A 23342-nucleotide genomic window follows, 5' to 3' on the forward strand; every position below is an offset into this window, starting at 1 on the left:
CCTCACCATCTTTGTGTTTGCTTTGTTTTGTCTGAGATGGAGTTTCGCTCTTGTTGCCCAGGCTGGAGTGCAGTGGCGCAGTCTTGGCTCACCGCAACCTGTACCTCCCGGATTCAAGCAGTTCCCCTGCCTCAGCCTCCTGAGTAGCCAGGATTACAGGCATGTGCCACCACATCTGGCTAACTCTGTATTTTTAGTAGAGACGGGTTTATCCATGTTGGTCAGGCTGGTCACAAACTCCCTCCCTCAGGTGATCCGCCCACCTTGGCCTCCCAAAGTGCTGGGATTACAGGCACGAGCCGCGGCGCCCGGCGCCTTACCGTCTCCAACAAGTGCCATGAATTATTTCTTCTTTGACGGCACCTCTAAGTCATGCGGCCCTTTGAGGCCAGAGTGTTCCACAGCACCAAATCCCAAGGTAGCAAGCGGCCGTAATCGTCATCATTGCTTACTGGCCCACTGGGTTCTGTAATCACAGGACCCAGGTTCAAAGTCCAGCTCCTGGCAAGAGCTGATCTCCTGGAACAGCCTCAAAGAAGCCCCTCCCCAGCAGCCTCCCCACTGCCCTTCCCTGCCTTTGAAACATCCCCTGGCCTCAGCCCTCCTCCGCATCCTCAGTTCATGACGTGGCCCTGCTCCAGCCCTGGATTTTTCCCAAAATCTCCCTCCACCTAGACCAGCTGCTCGTCCTCCCGGGAGACCCTGACTCAAAGCTTGTGGCCAGGTCTGGGGGTTGTGAACCAGCGGGTTCCCTAATCTCCTGTTATGATCCATCTCAAACACATTGTCCCGAAGCCATTATCATCCATTTCAAACAGAATTTATTAAGTGGGAAGAGATGCTCTGAGGCTCTCAGGCAAATTCCGTTCCTTTGGCATGAAAAGAAAACAGCCACTCGGGGCAGCCTGGTTTCCATGGGCTACAGCGCCAAATGCCTCCGCCTTCTTTCCTGAGGGCCTGAGATCAGAGACAGCAGCAGAAGCCCTTGTTAAACTCAGGCCCTTCTAGTAACTTCCAAACCCTCCAGGGGTGTGGCCGCCGTTGTTGAGAACAGGAACATCTGCAGAGGATCTTAGAGCGAGCCTCTCCAAAACCAAGACAGTACAATGTGTGGGGTATGCCTTTCGCTTCCTTTCTAGCCCCTCCGCAGGTACACGGGGAGCCTTCTAAGGCTGGCATGAGAGAGCGCGATGGGCGTTCCCAGGAGCCTTCGGTTTACAGGCATGCTCTAAGCACCTGCTGTGTACAACGTGGTGTATTAGGCGCCATGGGGTGGGGCTGGGAAAACCAGAACTCAGCCTGTGCACGTGCACATGCACCAACTGGAGAAGGAGGCAAATGGGCCCACCACAGTGAATTAGCCCTACTAAACAGCCCCATCTAAGGAAGTGATGCTGGAAATAATGCGTGTGATACATTTACTGTAATTTAGTTTGCTTTTGCCAGAATCATGCAAGCTCACACATGCCAGGGAGAGGGACGTGAGTTAGCCCTTGAAGGGTAAGAAAGAGTTAGACCCACTGGGGCTCCCCGTGGGCCCCTCCACAGTGTCGGGGCATCCTCACATTGCCCCTGACCCAACAGGTATCTTACTCCAGTCTACAGAGAGGGTGATCCTTGCTAATGCTTTCCCAAGGAGATGGAAGAAAGTTTTTCTCACCACCAAAACAGCAAAAGCTTCCCCCAAACCCCTTCCACTCTACAGCCTGGCCTCTCTGCCCCTGCAGCAGGGAGCTCATCCACCCCCCACACCCCCGATGACCTCCTCACCTTCTCCAAGCTTCCAAGCCATCTTCCACTTCACAATCCCACTCCCTTTAGCTTTCAGGTCTATTCAGCAGTGGCTGGCCAGGCCAGAACCAGGTACTGGGGTGGAATTGTGCCCATTACAAAAGTCATCTGCTGAAGTCCCAATTTCCTCAGAATGGGACCTCATCTGAAGATAAGGTTTTAGAAAGGTCATCATGTTCAAGTGAGGCCATTACTAATTCAGAATGAGTGGTGTCCTCATAAAAAGGAAACCTGGAGACAGCCACCCACAGAGAGAGAACGCTGCATGAAGACACATGGAGACAGTCGTCCACCAGCCAAGGAGAGGGGCCTGCAACAGATTCTCCCTCACAGCCTGCAAAAGGGATCAACCTGCCAACATCTAGATCTCGGACGTCCAGCCTCCAGAGTTGTGAGGCCACGAGTTTCTGCTGGGTAAGCCTCCCAGCGTGTGGGATTCTGTTATAGCTGCAGGGAGCAAATCCACCTCTCCCGGAGCCACTGGCTGTGTTCAGGAAGCTCCGACTCACATGCTAAGGTGCTGGTGAGCATGGCAGGTGCTCCGGAAGGGGAGACGGCAAATGCGAAGGCCCACAAGCAGGATATGCAGGGAGGCCAGCGACCTGGCTCTGCAGAGTAGTTTGTGATGAGGAGCATAAGATTACAAGGCGGCCAGGCCAGGTCAGGTACGAACAGGACTAGATGCCGAATTAAGGCGTGACATGCATTGCTATATTCATTTTTTCTTCTTTTTTTTTGAGACAGAGTCTTGATCTTGTTGCCCACGCTGGAGTGCAATGGCGCGATCTTGCCTCACTGCAACCTCTGCCTCCTAGGTTTAAGCAATTATCTCCCCTCAACCTCCCGAGTAGCTGGGATTACAGGCATGCGCCACCACGCCCAGCTAATTTTGTGTACTTTTAGTAGAGACGGGGTTTCACTATGTTGGCCAGGCTTGTCTCGAACTCCACCTCAGCCTCCCAAAGTGCTGGGATTACAGGCGTGAGCCACCGCGCCCTGCCTTCATTTCTTCTTTGTTCTATGGAGATTGCAGACAGCAGGTTAGCCTTTCCAGTTGCTATAAAGTCATTTCTCACCAGGCATGGTGGCTTATACCTATAATCCCAGCACTTTGGGAGGCCCATCACCTGAGGTCAGGAGTTTGAGACCAGCCTGGTCAACATGTTGAAACCCTGTGTCTACTAAAAATACAAAAATTAGCCAGGCGTGGTGGCTACAGCCTGTAATCCTAGCTACTCGGGAGGCTGAGGCAGGAGAATCTCTTGAGCCTGGGAGGCGGAGGTTGCAGTGAACCGAGATCAAGCCACTGCACTCCAGCCTGGGCAACAGAGCAAGACTCTGTGACAAAAAAAAAAAAAAAAATAGAGTCATTTCTCTGGGTCCCAGACTATAGTCTGAGTATCTTCACAGCAGATGAATCCTGTGGGTGGTACCACTTGGAGTCACACCCTCCACCCCAAGCGTGCGGCTCCCTCCGCGGCCGGCACTCATCCCTGCCTACATCCTGGAATTATCTGGGTCTGCCTCTCTCTCTTTTCCCTGTGACCTGGTGTCCCTCTGCGGGTCCCCAGTTACACATTCTGCACTGGGAGAGGGCCACACACCGTGGACAGCAGTGGAAAGAGCGCTGGGCATAGAGTCAAGGGACTTTCAGGAAGTGCCACCCAAAGCGGGCAGCAGCGGATGCTGGCGGAGGCTTGCTCTGAGCTCCCTTCGTCTGCCTAAAGACTGATCCTCCTAAAGGACTGCAATTGTCACGAATCCCCTCCCTGGGAAATTCATGAGCCAGGGGAGACTTGCATCACAGCAGAGAGGACTGGAGGTCGATGCCATGCCCAGGCTGACTTTGTCACAGGCTACCGTATTCTCCCAGAGGCCCATTCATCTTTCCCCAAATCGCTTTCTCCCATGGCACCTGGATCCCCTCTCCCGCTCCCCTGTGAGTAAGACACAGAAGCTTCTAGGTCTCTCACTGGTTTGGGGGTATTCACTTTTCTTTCCCGTGGTGCCTCCATGTGTGTAATAAATGTGGTCACCCTTCCTCCTGCTAATCGGCTTGCTGTCGGCTTATCCCATAGAGTCTGTCACGGAGCATTCAGAGGGTACAGAAAGTTTCCCTCTTCCACGGAGACTTGCTGAGACAGTTTTCCTATGAGGCAGGCATGCTCAGCCATCTCCTTTCAGGTTGGATGTTTATTCTAAGGCCTTAATTTCGGAAATATACACACGAATATGAGAATATTCAGGGCTTTCAGTTTGGATATTCTAAGAATCTTAAGCGATGGGTACCACTTAGTGGCATCGTTGTTCTGAGAAAACAATGGGGCGGGGAGGGTAGGAAGTGGTGTTTTACGGTCACTCTGGGATCCCAGGCAAGGGAATCCCAATGGAAGCTCAGGCTTTTGGGGCAGGCTTTTTTCCCCCGTCTACGGATGGAAACATGAAGCACATTCACAGTATCTTCCCGGGAACCGGACGGTCTACTCTGGGGCCGGCGCAGGAGAGATGAACCCTGCCCGCCTCCCAGGGGCTCCGCGGCAGCCGGACCCGAGGGCGCGTCCTCCCGAGTCTCTGCGACCACTCTCCTCGCCGCCCCCAGGTGGCGCTGCAGGACCACAGCCTCGAGGCTCCTCCGCCCGGGTTCCGCCCGGCCGCCCAGACCTGCCTGGATTGACTCCCACCAGCGGGAGGAGGCACCGAGAGGCATAAATTCCAGGCCCTGCCTTCTTCCGGCGCTCCCAAACCTTCTGGAATCTTCCAAAGCAATAGACTCAGAGCATCTAGCATGTAACAGACTCAGAGCATCCGGCATGTAACAGACTCAGAGCATCCAGCATGTAACAGACTCAGAGCATCCGGCATGTAACAGACTCAGAGCATCCGGCATGTAACAGACTCAGAGCATCCGGCATGTAACAGACTCGGAGCATCTAGCATGTAACAGACTCAGAGCATCCGGCATGTAACAGACTCAGAGGCATCCGGCATGTAACAGACTCAGAGCATCCGGCATGTAACAGACTCAGAGCATCCAGCATGTAACAGACTCAGAGCATCCAGCATGTAACAGACTCGGAGCATCTAGCATGTAACAGACTCAGAGCATCCAGCATGTAACAGACTCAGAGGCATCCGGCATGTAACAGACTCAGAGCATCCGGCATGTAACAGACTCAGAGCATCCGGCATGTAACAGACTCGGAGCATCTAGCATGTAACAGACTCAGAGGCACCTAGCATGTAACAGACTCAGAGCATCCAGCATGTAACAGACTCAGAGCATCCAGCATGTAACAGACTCAGAGGCATCCAGCATGTAACAGACTCAGAGCATCCAGCATGTAACAGACTCAGAGGCATCCAGCATGTAACAGACTCAGAGCATCCAGCGTGTAACAGACTCGGAGCATCCAGCGTGTAACAGACTCAGAACATCCAGCGTGTAACAGACTCGGAGCATCCAGCATGTAACAGACTCGGAACATCCAGCATGTAACAGACTCGGAGCATCCAGCATGTAACAGACTCGGAACATCCAGCATGTAACAGACTCGGAGCATCCAGCATGTAACAGACTCAGAGGCACCTAGCATGTAACAGACTCAGAGGCACCTAGCATGTAACAGACTCGGAGCATCCAGCATGTAACAGACTCAGAGGCACCTAGCATGTAACAGACTCGGAGCATCCAGCATGTAACAGACTCAGAGCATCCAGCATGTAACAGACTCAGAGCATCCAGCATGTAACAGACTCAGAGCATCCAGCATGTAACAGACTCAGAGCATCCAGCATGTAACAGACTCAGAGGCATCCAGCATGTAACAGACTCGGAGCATCCAGCATGTAACAGACTCAGAGGCATCCAGCATGAAACAGACTCAGAGCATCCAGCATGTAACAGACTCAGAGCATCCAGCATGTAACAGACTCAGAGCATCCAGCATGTAACAGACTCAGAGGCACCTAGCATGTAACAGACTCAGAGCATCCAGCATGTAACAGACTCGGAGCATCCAGCATGTAACAGACTCAGAGCATCCAGCATGTAACAGACTCAGAGGCACCTAGCATGTAACAGACTCAGAGGCACCTAGCATGTAACAGACTCGGAGCATCCAGCATGTAACAGACTCGGAGCATCCAGCATGTAACAGACTCGGAGCATCCAGCATGTAACAGACTCAGAGGCACCCAGCATGTCCCTGCCACTGGAGTCAGAGCTGACGCGGTCTGTGAGCCCGGCTGCTGGAATTCACACTCAGCCGACACCACCCCGGGCCCTTCCCCTTGAGCCTGTCCGCGGGCCCGGAGGGGCCTCTGTCCCTCATTCTCCCCTTGAGAAAGCCTCGACCCGGCACCCACACCACACTACACGCCACAGGACACACCACACGCCACAGGACACAGCACACACCCCACACACAGCACACACGCACCACTCAGGGACCCACACACACCACACGCCACAGGACACACCACACACACAGCACACACACCACTCAGGGACCCACACACCACACGCCACAGGACACACCACACACACACACACAGAGCACACACACACCACTCAGGGACCCACACACACCACACGCCACAGGACACAGCACACACACACACACAGCACACACACACACACCACTCAGGGACCCACACACACCACACTCCACAGGACACCTCACACACACACACACACACACAGCACACACACCACTCAGGGACCCACACACACCACACGCCACAGGACACACCACACACACACAGCACACACACACCACTCAGTGATCCACACACACCACACGCCACAGGACACACCACACGCCACAGGACACAGCACACACCCCACACACAGCACACACGCACCACTCAGGGACCCACACACACCACGCGCCACAGGACACACCACACACACAGCACACACACCACTCAGGGACCCACACACCACACGCCACAGGACACACCACACACACACACAGAGCACACACACACCACTCAGGGACCCACACACACCACACGCCACAGGACACAGCACACACACACACACAGCACACACACACCACTCAGGGACCCACACACACCACATGCCACGGGACACACCACACACACACACACACCACTCAGGGACCCACACACACCACACTCCACAGGACACCTCACACACACACACACACACAGCACACACACCACTCAGGGACCCACACACACCACACGCCACAGGACACACCACACACACACACAGCACACACACACCAGTCAGTGATCCACACACACCACACGCCACAGGACACACCACACGCCACAGGACACACCACACACACACACACACAGCACACACACGCCACTCAGGGACCCACACACACCACAGGACACACCACACACACACACAGCACACACACCACTCAGGGACCCATACACACCACACGCCACAGGACACACCACACACACACACAGCACACACACACCACTCAGTGATCCACACACACCACACGCCACAGGACACAGCACACACCCCACACACAGCACACACACCACTCAGGGACCCACACACACCACCTCGCCACAGGACACACCACACACACACACACAGCACACACACACCACTCAGTGATACACACACACCACACGCCACAGGACACAGCACACACCCCACACACAGCACACACACACCACTCAGGGACCCACACACACCACACGCCACAGGACACACCACACACACACACACAGAGCACACACACACCACTCAGGGACCCACACACACACCACACGCCACAGCACACACCACACACACACAGCACACACACCACTCAGGGACCCACACACACACCACACGCCACACCACACACACACACACACAGCACACACACCACTCAGGGACTCACACACCACAGGACACAACACACACACGCCACTCAGAGACCCACACACACACCACACGCCACAGGACACACCACACACACACAAACGCCACTCAGGGACCCACACCCGCACCACACGCCACAACACACACCACACACACACAGCACACACACGCCACTCAGGGACCCACACACACACGCCACTCAGGGACCAATACACACACCACACACACACAGCATACACGCCACTCAGGGACCCACACCCACACCACACGCCACAGGACACACCACACACACGTGCCACTCAGGGACCCACACACAACACATTCTATAGCACACACCACACACACACACAGCACACACACCACTCAGGGACCCACACACACACCACACGCCACAGCACACACCACTCAGGGACCCACACCCACACCACATGCTATAGCACACACCACACACACACACAGCACACACACTACTCAGGGACCCACACCCACACCACACGCCACAGCACATACCACACACACACACAGCATACACACCACTTAGGGACACACACACACCACACGCCATAGCACACACCACACACACACACAGCACACACACCACTCAGGGATCCACACCCACACCACATGCCACAGCACACACCAGACACACACACAGCACACACACAGCCTACACACGCCACTCAGGGACCCACACCCACACCACATGCCACAGCACACACCACACACACACCACTCAGGGACATACACACCACACCCCACAGCACACATGAGACACACACACAGCATACACATGCCACTCAGGGACACACACACACCACACACCACAGCACATACTACACACACACACACACAGCCTACACATGCCGCTCAGGGACCCACACACATACCACAGACACACACAGCACACACACCACTAAGGGACCCACATGCACACCACACATCTACACATCACACACCATACTGTATACCCACCACACACAACACACGTCTACACACCACATACCACATAGTATGCCAACTACACAGACCCCGCATAAACACAAACCACACACGCCACACACACACATATACCCACCATATACCACCCAGTATACCCACTACACACTGCATACACACACACCCACATGCCTACACACCACACACACATCTACATGCCACATACCACGATATACTCACTACACACACCACACACCCCCACATACACAGGACATACCCACATAGTCCATCCACACAACTACACACCAATCACACCACTACCCACGACACACACCGTATACACACCATATACATCACACCACACACACAGCCCACACACACCACACATACATGTCTACATATGACATACCTTACAGTATACCCAAACAGACACCACATATATACCACATACATCACACCACACACACCACACAGCACACCCCACATACACACCTATACATCTACACACCACACAGCATACAATGTGTACCCACCACACACACTACAGACCACACACTACACCCCACATACACAACCACCCATGCCACACCTACACATCTATATGCCACACACCACACAATATATACCCAGCACATACACCACACACACACCACACAGTACATACCCACCACATGCCACCACACCCCACACACTCAAACCCATGCCACACCCACATGCCTCCACACCACACAACACCCACCAGACTCACCATACACCACACCCCACAAACACCCACACCTCACACCACACTCACCCACTACACAGTGTATACCCACCACACACAACACACTCACATACACACCAACACCTCATGCCATATTTACATACCACCCACCACGCAATATACCCACCACACACAATACACATACACCAAAACACGCAGTATACACACACACCACACAGACTGTGTACTCACACCACACAATGTACACCCACCACATGCAGAGTCCACATGCACCACCCTGTGCACACACATGCCACAGGTCAGCCTGGAAGGACAATCACAGAATGGGGCCCCATGGTGACATCCTCGCTGATTCGGAAACAGCCGTGTGGTCACCCTTCCCAGGGAGAGTCCCAGGCCCCAGGAAGAGCCCTGAGCCGTAGCCCTGCCACAGCAGCACACCTGGAGGCAAGGAGGACTCTGGAAAGTGCTAGAAAGCCAGTGAGTGCACACCTCCTCAGAGTTTTGCTCCTTCTGTCAAGAGTTCCATGCTACTTTATGAGCTGAAGGAGCTCAAGCTACATCTTTTATATGTGAGGACGCTCACTGGCCCCTGACCCTGGCTACTCCTGAGGGAGACTTTTCCTCCCTCTCCGTGGGGGCCTTTGTGAGCCAGGCACAGAGCTTTGCCTGGGCATCGGTCTTTCCCTCCCAGGGCTGTAAGGGCGGGATCCATGACCCTGGCAGAGCCTGGGGCTGGCATTGGAGCCCACAAGGCAGAAGACCCCAGAGATCCTCCCTGGGGCAGCACGAGGTGGGGGCTGGGGTCAGAGTCCTTGGCCTTCAAGCCTGGCTGCTCACGCCGCTGCTGCTCAGCACGGTGGAGGTGTTGCTTGAATAGGAGAAAATCTGTACAGAGAAGTGTGGTCCTGTGTGCCAACCCCAGGGAATGGGCCCCCTGGAGAACTGGGAGGCCTGAGCACAGTCCTGAGGCTGGGGGCAGTCCAATCTGCAAGGCAGCAGATGCCGGGGGCCTCACGGAGGGCTCTGAACTGAGTGTCCTTTCCACCCCCAGCCCAGACTCAGGGCCAAGAAAAGAAGGGGCTCAGTGACCACGCATGAGCTCTTTCCTGGGTGCACAAATTTCATCCAGTTACATATACATATATATATATATATATATTTAGACAATCTTGCTCCACTGCCCAGGCTGGAGTGCAGTGGCATGACCTCGGTGCTCACTGCAACCTCCCACCTCCCAGGTTCAAGTGATTCTCCTGCCTCAGCCTCCCAAGTAGCTGGGACTACAGGCGTGTGCCACCATGCCCAGCTACTTTTTGTATTTTTAGTAGAGACAGAGATTCACTATGTTGGCCAGGCTGGTCTCGAACTTCTGACCTTGTGATCTGCCAACCTCGCCTCCCAAAGTGTTGGGATTACAGTCATGAGCCACCACGCCCAGCCATCATCCAGTTATATTAAAATAGAAACACTCAAAGCCACTTGGACCCAGCTGACTAGCTGGGCATTAACATGGTGCCTAGATAGGTAGGGCCTTCTTGGATTCCACTGTCGGCCCCTGTTTCTCAACAGTGCTTACGTAAGCAACTAGGGATTGGCCCCCAAAATGAGGATTGCTGGGAGTTGCAAATGATAACTGTCACCAAATAGGGTCTGGATAATTAGAACAGAGGATGATTAAAAGCGTGAGTAATCTTGGGAGTTGAAAGAGTCCAGCCTCTCTGTGGGTATAGGAATTCATTCTCATTCTTCAGGCAGGGATGATCGGCTTCTGTGTGAGTACTTCTAGGGACAGGGCACCTCCTTTTGGAAATCAGCCTGCTCCAGTATTAAAGAGTTTATTCTTCACTCCTGCATGGGACTTCGGCCTGCGGGCCTGAATTCTACCTCTGAACCTCCAAAGGGGAGCCTTCCCCTCCCACCCAGCAGGTCACCCATGTCTCCATCACAGACCACTGTCTGCAAAGGAGCTGCTGAAGAGGGCAAGGGTGAGCCGGCAGCTATTTGGATTGAGGTGACCTGCCACATTCATTCCAGAGAAGTCGCCAGAGCACGTGGCCCAGGCTGGAGGGCAGACCTTTGAGTCTGGCCGAGTCTGTGCATTGACAGAATCCAAAAGCTTGGGGCCACAGAGGACAGGTTTACAGCTGCCGGACACCCCTCCCCATGCAGAAGGGCAGACGTGGGGCCCGTGGCCCTCACATAGCATGTGTGGTCGCCAGTGGTGGCCTTGGACCCCTCCTCCCCCATGGTCTGCCATGCCACGGCCCCAGCAAGAGGCAAGGCTGTCTCCCTTCCCCCTGCCTCGACTCATAGAAGGAGCAGCAGTCCTGGGCCCAGCCTTCAGCAGTCCTGGCAGTTTCTTCTTTCTCTTGGGGGAAGCCAGCAACCACACTAAAGCAGCGCTGATGTGAGCACGCACGTGGGGCAGAAGCCTCCACTGTCCTCTCCGTGACCATCTCAGTCATGGTTCTTGTCCCAGTGTACCACGGCTGGCGCCAGCACAGGCCTACAACCCTCCTGCTTCTGCTCAGGACTCCACTGCTCGCTGCTCCTAAGCCCCTCTGCCGGCTGCACTGCCCAAGCCTGCCTCCCTCTGGCCTCTTCTCCCCAGCCTCAAATGGCCCACGCCCTGATGAAGGAATAAACGTGCCAGCAGCCAGAGCTGGAGAAACATCTGCACAAGGCCATGGATTGCACTTGGTGGATGGAACCCCAGGTTTCCCGAAGTCCTCATAATTTTTTTTGAGACACTCTCACTCTGTCCCCCAGGCTGGAGCACAGTGGTGCAATCTCAGCTCACTGCAACCTTTGCATCCTGGGTTCAAAACATTCTCCTGCCTCAGCCTCCCAAGTAGCTGGGATTACATGCGCCTGCCACCACGCCCAGATAATTTTTGTATTTTTCGTGGAGATGGGGTTTTACTGTTGTAGCCAGGCTGGTCTGGAACTCCCAACCTCAGGCGACCCACCTTCAGCTCCCCAAAGCATTGGGATTACAGGTGTGAGCTCCCATGCCCAGCCTGATGGCCTCATAGATATTGATCCCATTCCCTCTCTAACCGTGGCAGCTCTGCTGGAGGATTAGCACGTTGTGGGGTCTGGAGGGAGAAACGGGGTGATGGGATCCATCGCAGCACTGAGTGCGGGGCCCTGTGCAGCTAGGAGCGAGAGTCAGATGGGAGCCTCACTGTGCATGTCCCATCCCCTCCCAGAGCACTGCAGACATTACCTCATCTCTCCAAGAGTCTCTGGGACAGGAGGGGGAAAGTGGCTCTCCTTCCCCTGCTCCCCCCACCCAGCCCCATGTGGCGCCAGGAAGACAGGCAGAGCGTGGCAAGTCAGAGCAGGCAGCCCGAGGGTGCTCACAGGACAGAATAGAACCCACTCCCATACACAGCTCCAGAGAAAGGGTCCCCTGGAGCCCTAGCCAGCCCCTGCCTCTTGGGGAGGCAAGGTGACCCTCTGGGGCTGGGGCCTGTTGCACCCTCCCCCTCATGCCCAGGGCAAGGGTCCCGGGCCCAGAGATCTACTGGCCTCACCCCTGTTTCCCTGCTCCCCAGCCTTTGTGTCCAGCCTTGCTGTGTGTCTACGTGGCTCTCCCTGCCCTGCCTCTGTAGCCTCGGAGGAGGAGGACTGCTGGATTCATTTTGGTGTCTCAGAGCTTCTGCTGCAGGCAATGCCTTTTATTGCACAGTTGCTCAGTGAGTGAGAAGTTAAGTGAAATCATTAGAGCTTTGTAGTGTGGAGTCATGGGGAAGCACCTTAACCTTGCCTAGAACCCACAAGTTAGACTCCAGGCCAGAGGCCTCACAACGCCCAGCCACGCCTTTCACAACCTCAGCCACAGCCCCGTGCTAGGCACAGATGACGATAGACGGCCCTGAGGGGTGCCAGGACATATCCCCAGCTGCCCACAGGGTCGGGCCGGCCGCGTCTCTCCCTGTGGATGTGGACTGGCCCACGCAGAAGGATGGAAGGGAGGGATTCCTGGAGAGGAGCCCATCCTTGGTGCAAGGCATCCCCTGAACTGGCCTGCCGTGGGGTTCCTTCCTTTCCCAGGGGCTATTATTGGTATTTCCAACTCATCTTCAAGACTGAAAAGAAATCTTTGAAAACCACAAGAAGGGGAGGGGGCATGGGGAGGGGCTCCCCAAGCCAAGTCCTTCTGGAAGTCACTGATCTCCCAACAGGAAAGCTGGTCTTTCCTGTTTAGACATCGCGTCCGGCAAGAGGAAATCAAGACCAAAGTAACAATAATACTTACATAAACCTATGATACGTTAACATCACTAGTATCAAAAATGGTTCTGTTTGCATAGAGCCCGCCAGGCACACCAGGGCCCAGCCTGACAGAGGCCGCTATGGTCAGAGGAGGAGCTGTGGCATTTGGAAGGCTTGACTAGGGATGGGGGTCCTTAAAGGCTCCCCAGGCCACGCACACCTGGGGTAAACTTCAGGGCCAGGGGAACATGACTGCAGGCAGAAGGAGAAAGTAGCATGAAACATCAGAATGAGCGTGGGCTTTGCTCTCTGCCCAGGTTCAAATCGCAGCCCCAGCTCCTGACAGATGGGCCTTGAACCAGCTTCACAACTTCTCTGTTTCAGCTCCTTGTTACCAAGAGGGAGGTTATATCCAGCTCATATTGGTTCTCTGTGGGAATGAGAAGCTAGCAGCACGCCTGACACATGTGTCCCCACCCTTGGACGTTTATGAGCCATGCCCAGCCAGTGCAAAGAAGCACATAGGCCAAAGGCACAAGCTGCATTTCAGATGAGAAGAGGAAAGTTGGAACAACAAATGACAAAATGACTTAGTTTCCAGTGGAAGAAAACATCTCAGATAGGGGCCATTTGATTCCCTGGCTTTGCCCAGAGAATCCTTCAGGCCTTCAGTCAGTGCCAGCAGGAAGGCATCTGCCCAGGGTGGCCTGCAGTGCCAGCCTCACACAGCCCCGTGTGGGTGTGTGCCCAATGCAGCTTCACTCGGACACGTTAGCCAAGAGCGGGCACCACACCAGGCAGCGTGGTAGGCCTGTGTCTGTATATTCCAAGGGAAGGAGGAAAAGAGAATGTGAGTGGCTCCAGGGAATCCCCTGGCTGGGAGGAACAATCTATCAGCTATTCCTTATCCGTGGAGAGCTGTCATTTCACTTGCATTTAACAGTCCCCCAGAGGGACTGCTAGTCAAGTACCAGAAGGCACCCCCGGAGGGACTGCTAGTCAAGTACCAGAAGGCACCCCCGGAGGGACTGCTAGTCAAGTACCAGAAGGCACCCCCGGAGGGACTGCTAGTCAAGTACCAGAAGGCACCCCCAGAGTGTTAGGGTTGTGCACACACAGTCTGGTCATTTGATTTTCTTTTTCTGCAGTTCTCTCAGCATGTTTCAATTGAAATCATGTTTATAAAATGAACCAATAAAGAAGGAATCTGAGGCCAGGAGTGGTGGCTCAGGCCTGTAATCCTAGCACTTTGGGAGGCCGAGATGGGCTGATTGCCTGAGCTCAGGAGTTCGAGACCAGCCTGGGCAATAAGGTGAAACCTCATCTCTCTTAAAATACCAAAAATTAGCCAGGCGTGGCAGCGTGCGCCTGTAGTCCCAGCTACTTGGGAGGCTGAGAATCACTTGGACCCGGGAGGGTGGAAGTTGCAGTGAGCCAAGATCATGACACTGCACTCCAGCCTGGGCGACAGAGCGAGACTCCATCTCCAAAAAGAAAAGAAAAGAAACTGAGGCACACTGGGAGGAAGACTGCCCCAAATTCACACAGCAAGCAATTTACAAATCCAAGCATGAACTTAGAGAGCTTGTCAATGACCGACTGATTCTGGCATGTTTCCTGTCCATTCCTTCTGCAGGGCTGCCTTGGCTGAAACTGCCTTTGCAAAAATCATAACTGAGAAAAGTATGACAGTGAAAGATAGCTGGCCTAATTGACCCCATCTTGCTCCTAACCTGTAAGTGGTCCTTGTTCATTCCTGGACATAGGCCAAACCAGCTTTGTGAAGGAATTTATTTTATAGTTTAAATAATAGCCCTTCCCCAAAGGCTAAACTACTCTTATAAAACAAATGAAAGGCCACCAGCCACCAAGTCAGGAAGAGGAGGGCTGGAATTCTAAATATTACCAGCCATTATTCCATAGGTCATAAGATTTGTGACTCCCCCAATTACTTTTGGAAGTAACGTCACTATTGTGAGTCTAAGATTGGCCTTTTGAGATGACTTTTCAAGTGCATGTCTAACAACTGGACGGCCCCACCTGGTCCTGCCAACCAGTTCTGTGGCCCCCACCCAGGAACTGACTCAGCAGAAGAGAACAGCTTTGATGCCCTGTGATTTCATCCTGGAGCCAACCAATAGGCACACCCAATTCACTGGCCCCCTACCCACCAAATTATCCTTGAAAACTCAAATCCCCAAGTTTTCAGGAAGGCTGATTTGAGTAATGATAAAACTCTGTTCTCCTGCATAGCCAGCTCTGCATGAATTACTCTTTCTCTATTGCCATTCCCCTGTTTGGATAAATTGGCTCAGTTTAGGCAGCAGGTAAGGTGAACCTGTTGGCCAGTTACGTGGCTTTTCAGTCTAACACTTGTTTTTATTTAACTGTGTCCGATACCTTCATGAGACAATTAAGACATGGAAAAAATGTGTTTACCGAACCTAAGAAACTGTGAAACAATATATCTGAACAAAAAAACTCATGGTTGAAGTATAAATTTTCAACACACTGCTGATGAACCAAGAGCATTTTTAACAAGGACAGTTGAATAAACAAGCAGTTGAGTTTAGAGCAGAGATATTCACCCAGGTGCACTCTCCTCTTTCGCAGGCTGTCAGTGGACACAAAGCACATCCATAAATACCCGCTGCCCCCACAGGACAAACATGTCATACTGGCCCTACACAGCCCATGATTGTGTTGTCATTTGCTGCTTCTCAAGCCCACAGAAAGCAAAATATCTCTTTCTAAAGAAAGAAGCAACCACCAAGCATGGGATATTGGAGTCTTACTGCTCCTGCAGCTGTGGTCACCACTCCAGGTGCTGTCTGTGCCCCAGGACCTCGGTCACCTCTGGTCACTCAGGCTCCTCTCCACCACCACCACCCCTCGACCCCCCATCTCCCACACACACCCTCCAGACCCTGCAAACCAACAGCTTCATTCAACACATCAGGGGCTCCACCAAAGCCAGGAAGTTTGCTCTCCCTTCACTTCTATTTTGGGAGCTTGGACTCAGCCCTGGAATTTTACAAGCCTGGGAGGAATTGGCTGGGCCTTAGCACTTTCCTCCTCTCCCCACAAAGCCCCTTTTCCTCCGGATCCCCAGGGCGGAATGCACAGCAGGACATGGAATGCGCAGCACTCTTGGGCAGCCGGCAGGCTGCAGAAAGGGGACAGGCGAGAGGAGCAAGGCAGCAGCCCTAAGCTTTCCAGGGAGAGTCTAAAAACTTTGTGATTTTCTGCAGCAAAAGTGTAAGGTCTGTAATCTCCTCAGCTAGAATATCTAGGAAGATTCTCTTAGCCAATATTAGGGCAAAATAAACTGCCGTCTTAACTGGGAGTGGTGGCTTATGTGTGTAATCCCAGCACTTTGGGAGGCTGGAGCACGTGGAGCACTTGAGGTCAAGGGTTTGAGACCAGCCTGGCCAACATGGCAAAACCTCATCTCTACTAAGAACACAAAAATTAGCCAGACATGGTGGCAGGCACCTGTGATCCCAGCTACCCTGGAGGCTGAGGCGTGAGAAGCACTTGAACCCAGGAGGCAGAGGTTGCAGTGAACTAAGATCACACCACTGCACTCCAGCCTGGGTGACAGAACAAGACTCTGGTCTGTCTCAAAAAAAGTAAAATAAATAAATAAAATTATAAGTTCACACCTGTAATCCCAGCACTTTGGGAGGCTGAGGCGGGTGGATCACAAAGTCAGGAGTTCAAGACCAGCCTGGCCAAGAAACCCTGTCTCTACTAAAACTACAAAAATTACCCAGGTGTGGTGGTGGGTGCCTGTAATCCAAGCTACATGGGAGGCTGAGGCAGAGAATTGTTTGAACCTGGGAAGTGGAGGTTGCAGTGAGCCAAGATCACACCACTGTTCTCCAGCCTGGGCAACAGAGTGAGACTCTGTCTCTAAATAAATAAATATTAAAAATAAATATATAAATGAATAGACTACCTTCTCTAGAGAGAGGGCTCTAGACTGTAGAAATAAATTGTACCATGATTACTTGTTTATTACCCACTCCCCAACTTATGTGTGGTTTCCAGTGGCCCAGGGATGTTTGCCTGACTGACTGCTCTGCGGCCAGCACAAGGAACAGAGTACCTGGACTATGGATTAAGCTCATAGTGGGTGTTCAATAAATGCTGAATGAGTGGATGGGTGATGACATGGGTGGACATAGAGCACTCCTGTGACTCCATCTCACAGCTGTATTGTCCTCAGACATGGCACAAAGGGAAAGAATGGGAACAGATCTATGCCAAGCACCCCCTCTACCAAGACTTAAGGGGTAAAAGTCAAGCCCACCATCTTCACATGCTTGCTTTAGTTCCATAAACCATGTCAAGTCAGGATGAATTGAGTCAAGAGGGACTTAAGCTAGACGTTTAGAAGAATTTCTGGTCACTCCTCCAACATGGCTGCTGTGTGGGCGACACAAGTTACCACTGACAGGTCCCTACAACGACCTCAGGGGAGTCCAATGGCAGAACCTTTGCATTAGGAGAAGTACCACTGCCAAGTTCATAAGATCAAGTATTTCCGGCATCCCAGGTTCAGACTGAATGATTTTCTGCTCAGCAAGAATCAGAATTTTCGAGCTAAGAGTAAGGATTTTCATCTTCAGCCTATTGACACTGGGGCTGGATAACCCCTTGATGTTGAGGGCGTCCTACATGTTTCACAGCGCATTTAGCCTCTACCTACGACCTCCAGAAGCACCTGCTTCCCCTCACTTGTGACAACCAAAAAATGTCTCCACTTAGGGGAATGAAACTGCTCCCAGTTAAAAAATGAGTTACAGAGAATTTAAAGAACTTTATTTTACAGATGGAGAAAGGGAGGGCCGGGGAAATGGAGGGAGTTGCCAAATGCCATAGTAAGCAGCCCAGGACCAGAACTCAGGGGGCCAGAAAAAGCACCTCTCCTTTGTGCGATAGTGCCTAGGACATGGTGGATGCGAGAGAAACACCTGTTGGCTGAATGAATGTGACAGCGCACTCACCAGGCCTGCGTGGCCTGTTCTTGGGAAACAGGATGAGGACATTTTCCTTCTTTATGGATGGCTGGGGCAAGATGAGAAAGACAGGGCTTTCCCCTCAGTGGAGACACCATCACTCCCCTGAGGACCGTCCCTCACTTGAGATTATAGGAATGGGTTGAAGAGTGAATCAAACCAGCTCTAGATTCATGTATCCTAGAGGGTCTCAGAGGGGTCACTTCAGTTGGAATAAAACTGGACTGCTCCAGAATAAAAATTTGTAGAACTGTCTTTTCTCAGCACACCCTCCTGAGATCGCCCTCTTCCCTATTTTATTGAGAACCTTCCCGATTTTTCTACCCCATGCCAGGTGTTTCTAGTATCAGACAGATACTTTGGTTTCTTTCCCATCATGTAGCAGTGTTGCCAGGGCGCTCACAGGAACTTCATTTCCCAGCTTCCCTTGCACCTCAGTAGTGTCATGTGAGTGTTCTCAGCTGTGGCAGATGCATGGAAGTAACAACTGGCACCTTCAGCCCAAAGGCCTCATGGAGATGTCTCTTCCCCATGGTGCCTCCCTCTACCCACTGGCAGAATGCAGAGAACACCAAAGACTTACAGAAGGCAGAGCCTCTGATGGAAGGAGCCTGGATCCCTGAAAGACCATCTGGATTGGCTGTCTGACCAGGCCTGACTGTCAGGCCTGACACAGCTGCAGCAGCTCTCCCAGATGACAAGGTTCCTGTGCCTAAAATGAGCTCCAAAGCGATTTCTGACTGTATACTTCTAAGCAAGGAGACTGAACAAGTCACTCAGTGGCATGACCTTGTTTTGGGTTATTTATGGTTATTTCTTGATCATATGCTAAACAAGGGGTGGAGTATTCATGCTTCTTCCTTTTAGTCCATATAGGGTAACTTCCTGACATTGCCATGGCATTTGTAAACTGTCCTAGCACTGGTGGGAGTGTAACAGTGAGGATGACCAGAGGTCACTCTCCACGGCCATCTTGGTTTTGGTGGGTTTTAGTGGCTTTTTTACTGCAAGCTGTTTTATCAGCAAGGTCTTTATGACCTGTGTCTTGTGCTGACCTTCTAGCTCATCCTGTGACTGAGAATGCCTAAGTGGCTAGGAATGCAGTGCAGCAAGTCTTAGCCTTATTTTATCCAGCCCCTATTCAAGATGGAGTTGCTCTTGTTGAAATGCCTCTGACATGACTACAGAGACAGAACTCTTCAGACTCCTCAATCCTTAAGGGTTTCATTCTGGTCTATACATCAACCTCTGTGAGCTTGGTTAATGTGAGTCTGCCTCAAGAGGCAGAGATATTCTTGGTGTGCTAACAGCAAGTTTCTTGGTATATGTGGCTGAAAGGTACAAAGTGGAATTATCAAATTCATTGAGAAGAGGCTCCTGTGAACATTCCCTGAGTTCATCCTTCCTCTTCACTTTGCACCTCCACAAACTGATCACAGTAGTCTCAGCACCATGAGGAAACACACAGGTCACTGTGGGGCATGCTCATTAATGTGCACAGACAGACCTCAGAGCCCTCACACGCTGATGGATTGGACCTGCTTGGCTCTGGCCTCAACCCTGAAGGTATTCAATAGATGTTTGTTCCTGAGCAAAGCACTGATAAATGCCTGATTTAGAGCTTTAAAAATAAAACCCAGAAGGTTAATTAAAAGGAGAACATGGTTTCAACGACTTGAAAGCAGTGAGTGCAAGACAATTCATCAGTCTCGCTGTTTTGTACTCAATAGAAGTGTTCCAATTCGATTACGTCTACTTCTCTATTAGCTCAACAGAGAGTTTTACAATAATTAATTTATTCTAAAAAATAAAATATCAGATAAAGACTGAGCAAAAAAAAGTGTGAGGAGGTACAGGCGAAGGTACCGAGTTTCCATGCAGCCGTGCGTAGGGACGGGTCATCCATGTACAATGTGCAGAGGTACAGGAGAAGGTACCAAGTTTCCATGCAGCCGTGCTTAGGGACGGGTCATCCATGTACAATGTGAGGAGGTACAGGAGAAGGTACCGAGTCTCCATGCAGCCATGCTTAGGAATGGGTCATCCATGTACAATGTGCAGAGATACAGGAGAAGGTACCGAGTTTCCATGCAGCCGTGCTTAGGGAATGGGTCATCCATGTACAATGTGCGGAGGTACAGGAGAAGGTACCGAGTTTCCATGCAGTCGTGCTTAGGGACGGGTCATCCATGTACAATGTGCGGAGGTACAGGAGAAGGTACCGAGTTTCCATGCAGCCATGCTTAGGGTCAGGTCATCCATGTACAATGTGCGGAGGTACAGGAGAAGGTACCGAGTTTCCATGCAGCCGTGCTTAGGGACGGGTCATCCATGTACAATGTGAGGAGGTACCAGGGTCAGGTCATCCATGTACAATGTGCGGAGGTACAGGAGAAGGTACCGAGTTTCCATGCAGCCGTGCTTAGGGACGGGTCATCCATGTACAATGTGAGGAGGTACAGGAGAAGGTACCGAGTTTCCATGCAGCCATACTTAGAGACGGGTCATCCATGTACAATGTGTGGAGATCCAGTGATGCTAACTCAGTACAAGAGCCTCACAAGGTCTGTCTGTTTCTCTGAGTCTGTTCATTAATGGGCTATGTTGATCTTAGCCAGTGCTTGTAGTGTAGCCAGACTCTAGGTTTAAGTGATTTTTTAAAATCATCCTTTTACGGAAGTTCCATTTCTTTTCTTTTCTTTTATTGAGACAGAGTTTTGCTCTTTGTTGCCCAGGCTAGAGTGCAGTGACACAATCTCACTTACTGCAACCTCTGCCTCCCAGATTAAAGTGATTCTCCTGTCTCAGCCTCCAAAGTAACTGAGGTTACAGGCATCCACCACCACACCTGGCTAATTTTCGTATTTGTAGTAGAGACAGGGTTTCACCATGTTGGCCAGACTGGTCTCGAACTCCCGATCTCAAGTGATCTGCCCACAGTGGCTCATGCCTGTTGGGATTGCAGGTCTGAGCCACCGCGCCTGGTTGGAAATTCTATTTTGAGGGATCTGTGGGAATCGCTCCTGTGTGAGGCCCCTAGGAAATGGGCCTCGCCATACGGTGAGCTTGAGCCTGGACACAGATCCCCGGTTGGGGGAGTCGAGCTGAGGGAAAGCAGGAATTGAGAGAGGGACTATGTTATTCAAAATAATTAACAGACATTACTTTATGGATATGAGGACTTGGGAAGCATTGTGTCCACTTTCGGCTCCTTATGGTTTATTGTCTGATTGTGTTCATTTTGGACCCTTGTTACATTCATTGTAAAATATTAACTGAAGTGTATACTGGGCGTAACTTACTTACCTTGACTTATTGGGCGTAACCTACTTACTGGGCATAACCTACTTACTGGACGTAACCTACTTACTGGACGTAACTTACTTACTGGGTGTAACTTACTTAGTGGGCTTAACTTGCCTATCTTGTGACTTGACTTAAGTATTTTGATATGATGTAAACAACATTAAGCAGAAGACTATATAATGGAACCTATTGCAAAATAAAATTGCTGCATGGGCATAGTGCATGTGGCCCTCCAGACCTCACTCTTTTTCTTTCTCCTTTTTTTCCGGCGCACTCTCTCTTCCAGGTTTGGGACCCTCTCGCTGGACGAGATTCCCGGGCTCGTGTTCAGTTCACAACACCATTTCTTACACAAAAGCTTCTTCCAAGGCCTTTCCCATCTCCTGGGAGCTTCACCCTCTCCCACTGACTCTCCTCTCAGCCCAGGTCCAACTTAAGCCCACATCACAGATTCTCAATCAAGAGGTAAATGATGCCAGAGAGGAGGTGAGACTGAATCCTGGAGCCATCTGGTCACTTGAAAATGCTGCTTGTTTTTCTTCTTCTTTATCTTTTTCTCTTTTTAAATAGAGACAAGATCTTGCTCTGTCACCCAGGCTGGAGTGCAGTGGCACGATCACAGCACACAGAAGCCTCAACCTCCCCACCCCGAGCAATCCTCCCACCTCAGCTTCCTAAATAGCTGGGACTAAAGGCACATACCACCTTGCCCAGCTAATTTTTGTATTTTTTGTAGAGCTGGAATTTTGCCATGTTGCCTGGGCTGGTCTCAAACTTCTGGGCACAAGCAACCGCCTTGGCCTCCCAAAGTGCTGGAATTACAGGCATGAGCCACTGCTCCTGGTCCACTTATATTCATAATGGTATGTTATATAGTGGCAAGACTGAACAACCCATGTCTGCATGACAAAGATAAAGCTAAGGAATTCATCCATCTACAACCTGACCCTGATCTCTCATGCCTCCTAGGAGATGGCATGGAAACCTAGGAGGTGCTTCTGGTGCACCATGAGTACAGCGCTGTGCCCCAGCATCTACATTCCTCTGTAGACTCCTTTCCCAGACAAGTGAGGCTACTGTTCCTGCCTGAACCCAAATTTCAGGTAGGGCCAGCCTAACCTTTGGTGATGACTCAGGGAGCTGGGGCTGGGGCTTATGGTGGAAGACCTGAGAACCAATAGGAGTTCTAGTTTCAGCTTTGAAGGATGTAGCCAGGGGGTAAAACCCCCAGTCCAGCATGGAGTCTCAACCCAGTCAGTCAGCTCTGGAGGATGAGTTGGAGGCACATCAGGAGAGGGACTTGGAGTCTAGGGGGACCTCCGGGCCCTGATGGGGTACTTTATGGGCAGATGAGCAGGATGGGAACTGACCTGGTCCTACTGTTTTACTACCCCAACCAGAAGTTGCCCTGCAGCTGGGCCTGCTATGACACAAGCCACAGCAGCAGCCTGAATGAGGGCCTTTTCCCACAGCTGCC

This window comes from Callithrix jacchus, chromosome 19, assembly GCF_049354715.1.
Source record: "Callithrix jacchus isolate 240 chromosome 19, calJac240_pri, whole genome shotgun sequence".
In the NCBI taxonomy this organism is placed as follows: Eukaryota; Metazoa; Chordata; class Mammalia; order Primates; family Cebidae; genus Callithrix; species Callithrix jacchus.